Genomic DNA, 8,903 nt, shown 5'->3' on the forward strand with positions numbered 1-8,903 from the left:
TTCTATTCGTTGAACAAAATAAACTATTAAAATTCAATATATTTTCATATAGATATACGTTAATATAATTTTTTTTATAATATATAAAATATTTGATAATTTTTTTTTTTCGAATAAGATAATAAAATTGGTAGATAGCTTAATATTTTAATAGTAATGATTTAATTGAAATTACAACAAAATAATATACAAAAATGGCCTATTAGCTCAGTTGGTTAGAGCGTTGTGTGGCCCATTAGCTCAGTTGGTTAGAGTGTCGTGCTAATAACGCGAAGGTCGCAGGTTCGAGACCTGCATGGGCCATTGTTTATATTTTTTATCCTTTATAATTTTATATACATATCTTACTTTAATTTTTGCATTTACAATTTTACATACATTTTTTTTTTTTTATCATTTACATTGTATTTTTTATCCCTAAGGTTTGCAACATTATGTAAACTAATAAATTTTCAAAATCAAATTAAACCAAACAATTACATCGTAGTTGTATTGCAATTCAAACTATTTAAATCGTTGACTTATGATTTATAAGTCCCGTTGATTCAATGTTGAATTTGATTTTTATAACATTGATGTGAATTAAATATAGTTAGCTTAACCAACCGTAAAATAAAAGATATAATAAGAATAATTGGTACATACTCATAAGCAGTAGGTATGACTCCAATTAAAGTAACCCAGAAGAAAATATGATAAGGCACATTCACAATTGGAGAAGCAACATTAATAAATGAGTTAGACAATGCAGGTGTCAATCTCAGAAAAAACATGTAATTCAACAAACTCTTTCTTCTTCTAGCCACCTGAAATTTTAAAACTATAGCTTATTTTCCATTTCTTCATTGAATCAAAATCATATATATTATATGGTCTCTAGCCCCAATATTTCTAATCGATATGGCGTCCAACATGTATTGATATTACTAACACAATATTGATACATTAATTACATTCAATTAATTCATTTAGTCAAATTATGAATGATGTTTATGTCAATGTTGTGTCTAGTATCTATATCAGCCTGCTTTAGTGCGTGTTTAAATTAGCGTCGTTGAGATAGACGGAATCACAATGTGTCATCATGATTTTGACAAAAACTACATTTTAAAACTTTAACAAATTCATAGTGATACCAAATATGCAACCAGGGGAAGAAGTTGAAAATTAATCTGAGCTTAAAAGAATTTCAACTTTTCTGGTCAAAGAAAAAAGAGAAGTGGTCTTCCAATAAGTTTTGAGAGGAAGTAACATGAAGAAGCTCCAGCAGTGGCAGTGAAAACAACCAAAGCTACACCTCTGAGGACTCCAAGGAGTGCACCAGTAAGCAATGGCATGGACACAGTACCTGGAATCATGAAAGTTTGTATGAAAATATAGACCACACAGTATCCTACAAGGACTTGAGCAGTGTAGTCACTTGTGTAGCTCTCACTGTGATCACTGCAAAAAATAAATAGAAGATTGAGGATAAAGCATTCTGCATTTTATTTCATCATGTTCATCTTTTACATTCAAGGTGATATATTGATATACTATCGTTTACTTCATCATGTGCACAAACAGCCAAGTATGAAGTAAAATTGTACAACATACTGAGAGATGAATAGCAAAATCAAAGGATTTTCAATTAATTGGGTGAAATATGTTTTTAATCAGATAAGTAAATGTCTAATTTTTATACAAAATTCTTGAACAGACACTATTTTGTAGGTGATACACAATTTGAGTATGGTACAATCTTATAATATCTTTTTTGGTATATTATTTTTTTTTAACGTGTTTGTTCATTTTTAATGGAATGAAATATAAATATAAATCAAACAAATATTTTTTTTAGAATAAAACATAAGTAAATATCTATAAATTCTCTCATAGCAATTGAGGTGTGCTTAGCGGGTTTATTTTGAGTGTTTGCTATTGAAAGATTTTACTTGAGTTAGAACTCCATCAGATCAAGTGTCTAGATTAGAACTTATGGCTTGTTCCATTTTATTCGTGAAAAATATTTTGAAAGTTCTAATAATTTTAAAGTCTAAGACATTTTCAAACATTTACTTACACTATTTTCTCTTTTTTTTTAAGTTCTTATTTCAAAATTAGGTGTTACACCTAACGATGATGTATTTACAAATACTCTAACGTTTAAGTTAGTCTTGTGATTGAGGTGAGTGAGAAACTTAAAATAAAGCATAATTAATAGAAGATATTATGAATTTTTTATAGTCAGACAGATATAGTATTTAGTTGAAGTCATCCTTAAATTTATATGGAAAAGATCTTATCACTTGATCTCAATTAACTATCTAAAATTTTCAAATTTAGAAAGTTTTGAAAGTTTATAAATCTGAAAAGCTCCGAAGTTTTCTAAATATGGAAAGTTTCAAAATTTTCCTCGTTTCGAAAATTTTAGAATTTATTATTTCAAAACTTTTGAATATTATAGAAATTTTATGTTTCGGAACTTTGAAATTTTTGTATACCACTTACTTTGGATTTTGAAGATTTTGAATGTTTCAAAGGTTAAGTAATTTTTCTAAAATTTCAAAAGAGGGGGTAAAATATAAGAAGTTAAAAAAATTTAAAGTTTTATAGATGATTAAAAGAGCAAAATTGTATTTTCACGCTGATTGATGAAGTGACAGATTTAAATATGAGGATACAAAGTAGAATCATCTTTGTATTCGCATGTCAGTTTTCACCCATTTTTTAAAAACTGCTGGGCCCAACTTACAAGACTCTCTATTCAACCACAACTTGGATACATATGGAAATAAAATCTTACTTGAAATTTTTTTTTACAAAAAGAAACAATGCTTTATTTTTATTTTTTTATTTATCAATTTATATTTGTCATTGGCCTCAAAGAAAAAGCCTAATATAGAAAGAAAAAAAAGGAAATAAAAATTCTAATAGAATCAAAATCTTAAAAATCGCTTGGTGGTCAGATATGATCAAAACATAATAGAGTATAAAATTGAATAAGGACATGATCATATGATACAATATATATAAATAATTGTCCTATCATTTGTTTGATATATACATGTTAATAAAGAAGATAACATTATCTTATCAAGACATGATATTGTGTGTGTGTTTTTTTTCTTCTTCAAATTAACTTATAATACTTTTATATTTTATAAATTATAAAAACATATTAAAAATATATTTAAATAAGTAATGAAATAATTTTATATTTGAAAAAATTCATGAGTAGCTAAATAATTATAATATATGTGTTAGATAATGTAAATAAGACAAATAAATATATGATATACATTATATATAAATGACAAAATTATCTTTGTAGGAAAATTATAATTATTTTGAAAACTTCAATTAATATTCATATGTGTATCATTTTGAACAATAATTTTATTTTTAAATATTTTAATATCAATATATTTTTAGTTTAGTAAGTTATATAAAATGACAAAACTATCATTATGATAAAATGGTATGCATTTAAAAAAACAAAATTATTAGTATCTTATTTTTTATTTTAATATCAAATTCTATTTTGTTTTTAATTTATATTTCATTAGATTTTAATTTTTATATTTTAAATTGTTTTGTATAAGACTAACTGAGCAAATTATTTTTCTTAACCTATTTTACTAGTTTTTACATCAACTCATATTGATAATATGAGATAGAATAAACTTTAAAATTAACTTATCATATCTATTTTATTTTTTGCAACAACTAATGTTAATAATTAAAATTATGAATATTTTTGCCCAGTATGAAAATTAAATTCACAATTTTCTTATCACTATACTCCCTAACTACCTCACCTCAGTCATCAAGGTAACTTATATCTCCTAGAACTAGCAAAACGGGCTGTCCAGTTTATTGCGGGCTTTAAGAAAATTAGATTTTGTACTTCTACAATTGAACTTATACCTCCTCATTTAAAAAAATTATCTTTTAACTTACTAAAATACCCTTAAGTATCCAATAAAATTAAAACAAACTTAGAAAAAGTAACTTTTTTTCTCTAAAATTCTCTAACCGAAATTTCCGGTAGTTATTTTTCAATATCGAAAATTTCATTTTTGAAATTTCTGGAAGTTAATCCCATCTGTAAATTTGAAAATTCGGTAGTTGTTTGAAATTTTCAATATTGAAAAATAACTACCGATTCATGAAATTTCCAGTACAACATTTTTTATATTTTTTCATCAATTTTTTTTTTTTTTTCAGTGAGAAATAGATGAGCGAAAAACACTTTGGAACTTTCTCAAGTTCGACCTCCTACATAATTTAATAGGAGAATCGCCATTGAAAAAAGAAGAAAGAGTAACTCATTGGTTGTGAAGTAGATACATTAAATTAATAATACATTCCTTATGAAATCAAGTAATGATAGCAGTTGCTCGATTATGTCAGCCAACCTCTCTTGCCCATGATATGACAGCTTCTGATGACTAAAAAATTTGATAAGGTTTGAATGTTTCAATCAAATCTATACATAATGGTGTTTTTTCCATCCCCATTTCAAAAAAATAAATAAAAAATAAACATACAAATTTTAAAATTTCTGGTAGAATAAAAGTAAAGTACACAAATTAATTTATTTATTTTTTGAGTTTTTTTTATTATATATATATATATATATATATATATATATATATATATATATATATATCTTTTTGTTGTTGATATTTTTATTTTTGAGAACCACTACACCAAACTTAAAATGTTGCTATCTCATAAATGTCCTACCCTTGTCTGAGCCCCATTACAACTTGAAAGTCCTTCAAAAGTGTATGTGTTTGTTGCATTGTGATTGATAACTAGAATTTTTTTCAAGTCTATGGTAGAGTGATGCATGTTTTAGGATTTAAGTGATAAGTTCACAATCCTTGCTAAACACTTGAGATAAATTTTGGTGAGATTGTGTGAAGAGATAGTTGAACTTGATGGGTGAATATTAAGTTTACAAATGGTGTTGTTATTTTTAGATGAAATCTTGGAGCATGATGAATGTTTTATAGTAGTTAGAACTTTGAGAATTCAGTTTGATTTGATTTCAGGAATTGAGTTTAATCTTGTTTTTAACTATACCCAATTTGAAATTAATTGTTGCTTGGAGACAGGCAAAATACTAAGTTTGGGATTTTTATGACTTTTCATCATATGCATATTTTTCATTGTTTTAGTCTTATTTATCTTTAATGATTAGTTAATTTAAGGATTTATTTGATATATTTTGTTGATTTTAGTTATTGGATTTAATAAAATGTTTATGTTCTTATTTTCTTGATTAAGTAGAGATTTTCCGTAGGTTTGCGTTATTTCTTTGTTTTAGTGCAATACTGAATTTTGGTGATAAATTAACATGACATATGTGAGGTATTTTGTCATATTTGAAGTTGTAGATGTCAAATTGGAGTCAAACTAAGTTCAAATAAAAGCAAAGATTCATAGCTACATTTCTGCATTCTTGAATATGCCCAAGCGCACCTAGAGTGCAAAGGATGCGCCTGGGGCGCGTGGCGCGCTGGAGAATACATAAAAACACGTTTTTCTCACTTTTTAGGGATCTTTTTGGCTATTGAGAAGTTTAGAGACTTGTGCACTAGAATAGAAACTCAGAGACGGTTGTTTCTAACACCATTAGAGGAATTTTATCAAAAGTCATTCATGAATCTTTCTTGTAATTTTTCTTTAATTTCTACCTTTTGTATCTTTGTCCTGGGTAACTAAATCCTATTTGTTAGGGATTAGTGAAATAAGATGAAATCTTATATGTCTGATTTGATTTCTAGTTATAGGAATAATTTTAATGAATTATTTTTCTCATCTTTGTGCTTAATGTTTTCTATTGCTTGATCAATTTTAAAATGTTTTACGATTTGTATTTTGAAACGAAAGTGAACTTTACGAATGCTTGAGATGAGAAATTCATGATATTGTAGTCTAGGGATAAATGCAGGTCATGAAACCAATTAGGTGTTTAATAGGAGAATTGTTGTATTGTAAGACTTAATTCTAATCTTAAATCCACTAAGTAATGATGTGTTACTTTGTAATTAAAGGTTCTGTCACTAAGACATTAGGACATGAATAATAAAGAGAATTCAGTAATAATTCAATAAAAGAATTTAATAACTAGGATCAAATTAGAAACAAAGGTTGAACTCAAAGTGAAACTCATCATTGACATTGTTCTTATTATAAAAGTTCAAATTATATTACTCTTGTTAGTTTTAAATATTATTTCAATAAATTCATAAACTTTTTGTTTAATTTTCGTAATTAAATATAATTTGATAGTAAAACGCAATCATTGAGTTCGACACTAGATACTCAATTCAGTTCAGCTTTTACACTGCGAACAACCCTACTTTCAAGTCGATCTTCCTATTTATCATTATTTCCTCTCATGATTTTTTTAAACCATTTGGTTGAAGGGGGATTAAAGGGTGAGAAAAATATTATTATAAGTTTTAGTTTGGTTGGTTCATTTTCTCCAAAAGTGGAGATATTTGGAAGGGATAAAACATAAATATTACAAGGGTGAATTGTACAATTCTATGTTTTTCTTCTATTAAAATCTCTCACTTTGTTGTATTAAAACACAATATTTTTAAATCTCACTGATGCTCTTCCCTTCCATTAAATCTTATCTCGTCCCATCCCATTTCGCCAAACCAAACATACTCTAAAATAAAAGGCAATATTAATCTTTAGAGTATCTGTTAAAGTGATGAAATCAGTCAAAATAATACAATCAGATTGACTAATCACTCTAACGATTGTATATGTGCAAGGTTGATATTCCAACTATGGGAAAGATGAATGATTTTACTAAGCTTAAAATTTGGAGAATTTGAAGGATTTCATAAACCCTAGGATTTAACAAAGAAGAAGGCTTTAACAATGTTTTCCAATTGCTAGTTCAGGACTGCATTAGATGATACATAATAATTTACTAAATTGGACAAAGTAATATGGGTCAACAAAGTAATGCTAAAAGAATCAAACTAGTGTATTTTAAAATAAAGGAACTAATTTAAATATAAAAATAAATTGAGTGATCAAAAAATAAATTGAATTAGTCGATTATGAACGTGTGATATATGAACATGTGATAGAAGACAATTCTACATGGACTGCTACTTTCAATTGTGGGTTCAAAATATCCGTCTCACGAATAACCAGACTCGACTGATCAAGGTGTAGAGGATTGAAATCTTTAGATATAAAAGAGATAGTTTCACTACTTGGCAACGACGAATCCATGTGTATATAGATGGGGCAATTGCTCCCACAAGGCAAAACATTTGTCCTTTACTTATAGTACCTTTGTATTGCCTAGATTATAAATATGTCTTGCTTTAATTATCTGACCTACCTATTGTTTAAGTGTTAGGATGAATGTTTCAAAATTAAATTGTTAAATATGTATTTTTTTGTTTTAAAATCAAATTGTAGTTTTGATATTGTATTTTGATCAAATTGTCAGTGGGCAAATATTTTCTTAAGAATATTCGATGTTTAAGTAACTTTATACAATATTTGGTACTTAAGAATATCACAAAATTCTTTTGTGTTAATTAGATGTCTTGAGCGTTCAAACTTTAAAAATGCACATTAATATTGAAACACTTTGTTTAAGGAACTATTATCAACAAATAATAAAGAAATTTTATGGACTATTTTATACTTCAAACGACGGATGATTCTACCATGCACCCCTACACCTAAACCTGTCACCACCTCAAGACACATGAAAAGACAATTTTACCCTTTTAACCATTTATAATAATAAGTTTCAAAATTGATAGTTTTAGAAGTTTCAAATTTTTGAAATAAGGATTACATTTAAAAAATTTGAAAAGTTTCAAAAAAATTTAAATCTGGAAATTTTCGAAATAAAGATTACATTTTAAAAATTTGAAAAATTTCGAAAGTTTCTAAATATGGAAAGTTTCGAAAGTTTCTAAATTTGGAAAGCTTCGAAATAAAGATTACATTTTAAAAATTTGAAATTTTTTGAAAGTTTCTAAATTTGGAAAGTTTCGAAAGTTTTTAAATATGAAAAGTTTCAAAAAATTTCTATTTTGAAAGTTTTGAATTGTTTGGAAAATTGTCATTTTAAAACTTTCGAATATTATAGAAAGAGAGGTGAAAAAATAAAAAATTAAAAAGTTAAAAAGTAAAATTGTATTTTTACATTGATTGAGAGTGACAAATTTAAATGTAAAAGTGCATAGTAGATTCCTCCAAACGATATGGACTATTTTCTAATCTAACGGTATTATTTAATACATTTTCTTTATATTTTTTACAATAACTCAAATTACTCAATTACATTCAGTTATCCGGTTTGCACTATAAATCATCATTGTTTAAAAACTTATCACAAAATTAGGCCAAAAATGTATGACAACTAGTTTTACTTCAAAAATAAATTAAAATCAACAAAAATAAAAAATAAAAAACTCTAAAAAAAAACGACTCAATCAAAAATCAATGATCCTATCTAACTCATGTGTCTAACCTGCTTAACTGTTTTACTTGCAACCTACTCAAATCGATGGTATAATTGGTCGAAATTGGACCAATATATGAGACGATCAATTTTAGTTAAATTAAATTATTAACCCAAATCCACTTTTGCTGAGGCTATCCCCCATAAATAATGACCCCTTTCAAGCTTATCACATTTATTTAACAAAAATTAAAAGCTTATCATTGTTTTTTCGTTTGTCCAGTTCGAATCCCACGATCACCCCACTGTAATTTTATCACCATCTCATCACACCCTTTGTTACGACCCTATCCCGCCCCAGGTTTCAACACGCGCTCCATAAAGCGGCGCGAACCCTCAACTCATCCCCATATCTCTCCACGTGTCCTCATTCACCCCGCATTCTCCTACAAACCCA

At 26.9% G+C, this 8,903-nt stretch overlaps 1 non-coding gene across 1 annotated transcript; it reads left to right on the plus strand.

Moving 5' to 3' along the window:
- The first annotated feature begins 229 nt into the window (after positions 1-229).
- TRNAI-AAU (transfer RNA isoleucine (anticodon AAU)) lies at positions 230-303 on the plus strand. The gene has a single exon. It is a non-coding gene; the product is annotated as a tRNA-Ile (tRNA).
- Positions 304-8,903: the final 8,600 nt, after the last annotated feature.

This window comes from Cicer arietinum, chromosome 7 (genome assembly GCF_000331145.2).
Source record: "Cicer arietinum cultivar CDC Frontier isolate Library 1 chromosome 7, Cicar.CDCFrontier_v2.0, whole genome shotgun sequence".
NCBI lineage: Eukaryota > Viridiplantae > Streptophyta > Magnoliopsida > Fabales > Fabaceae > Cicer > Cicer arietinum.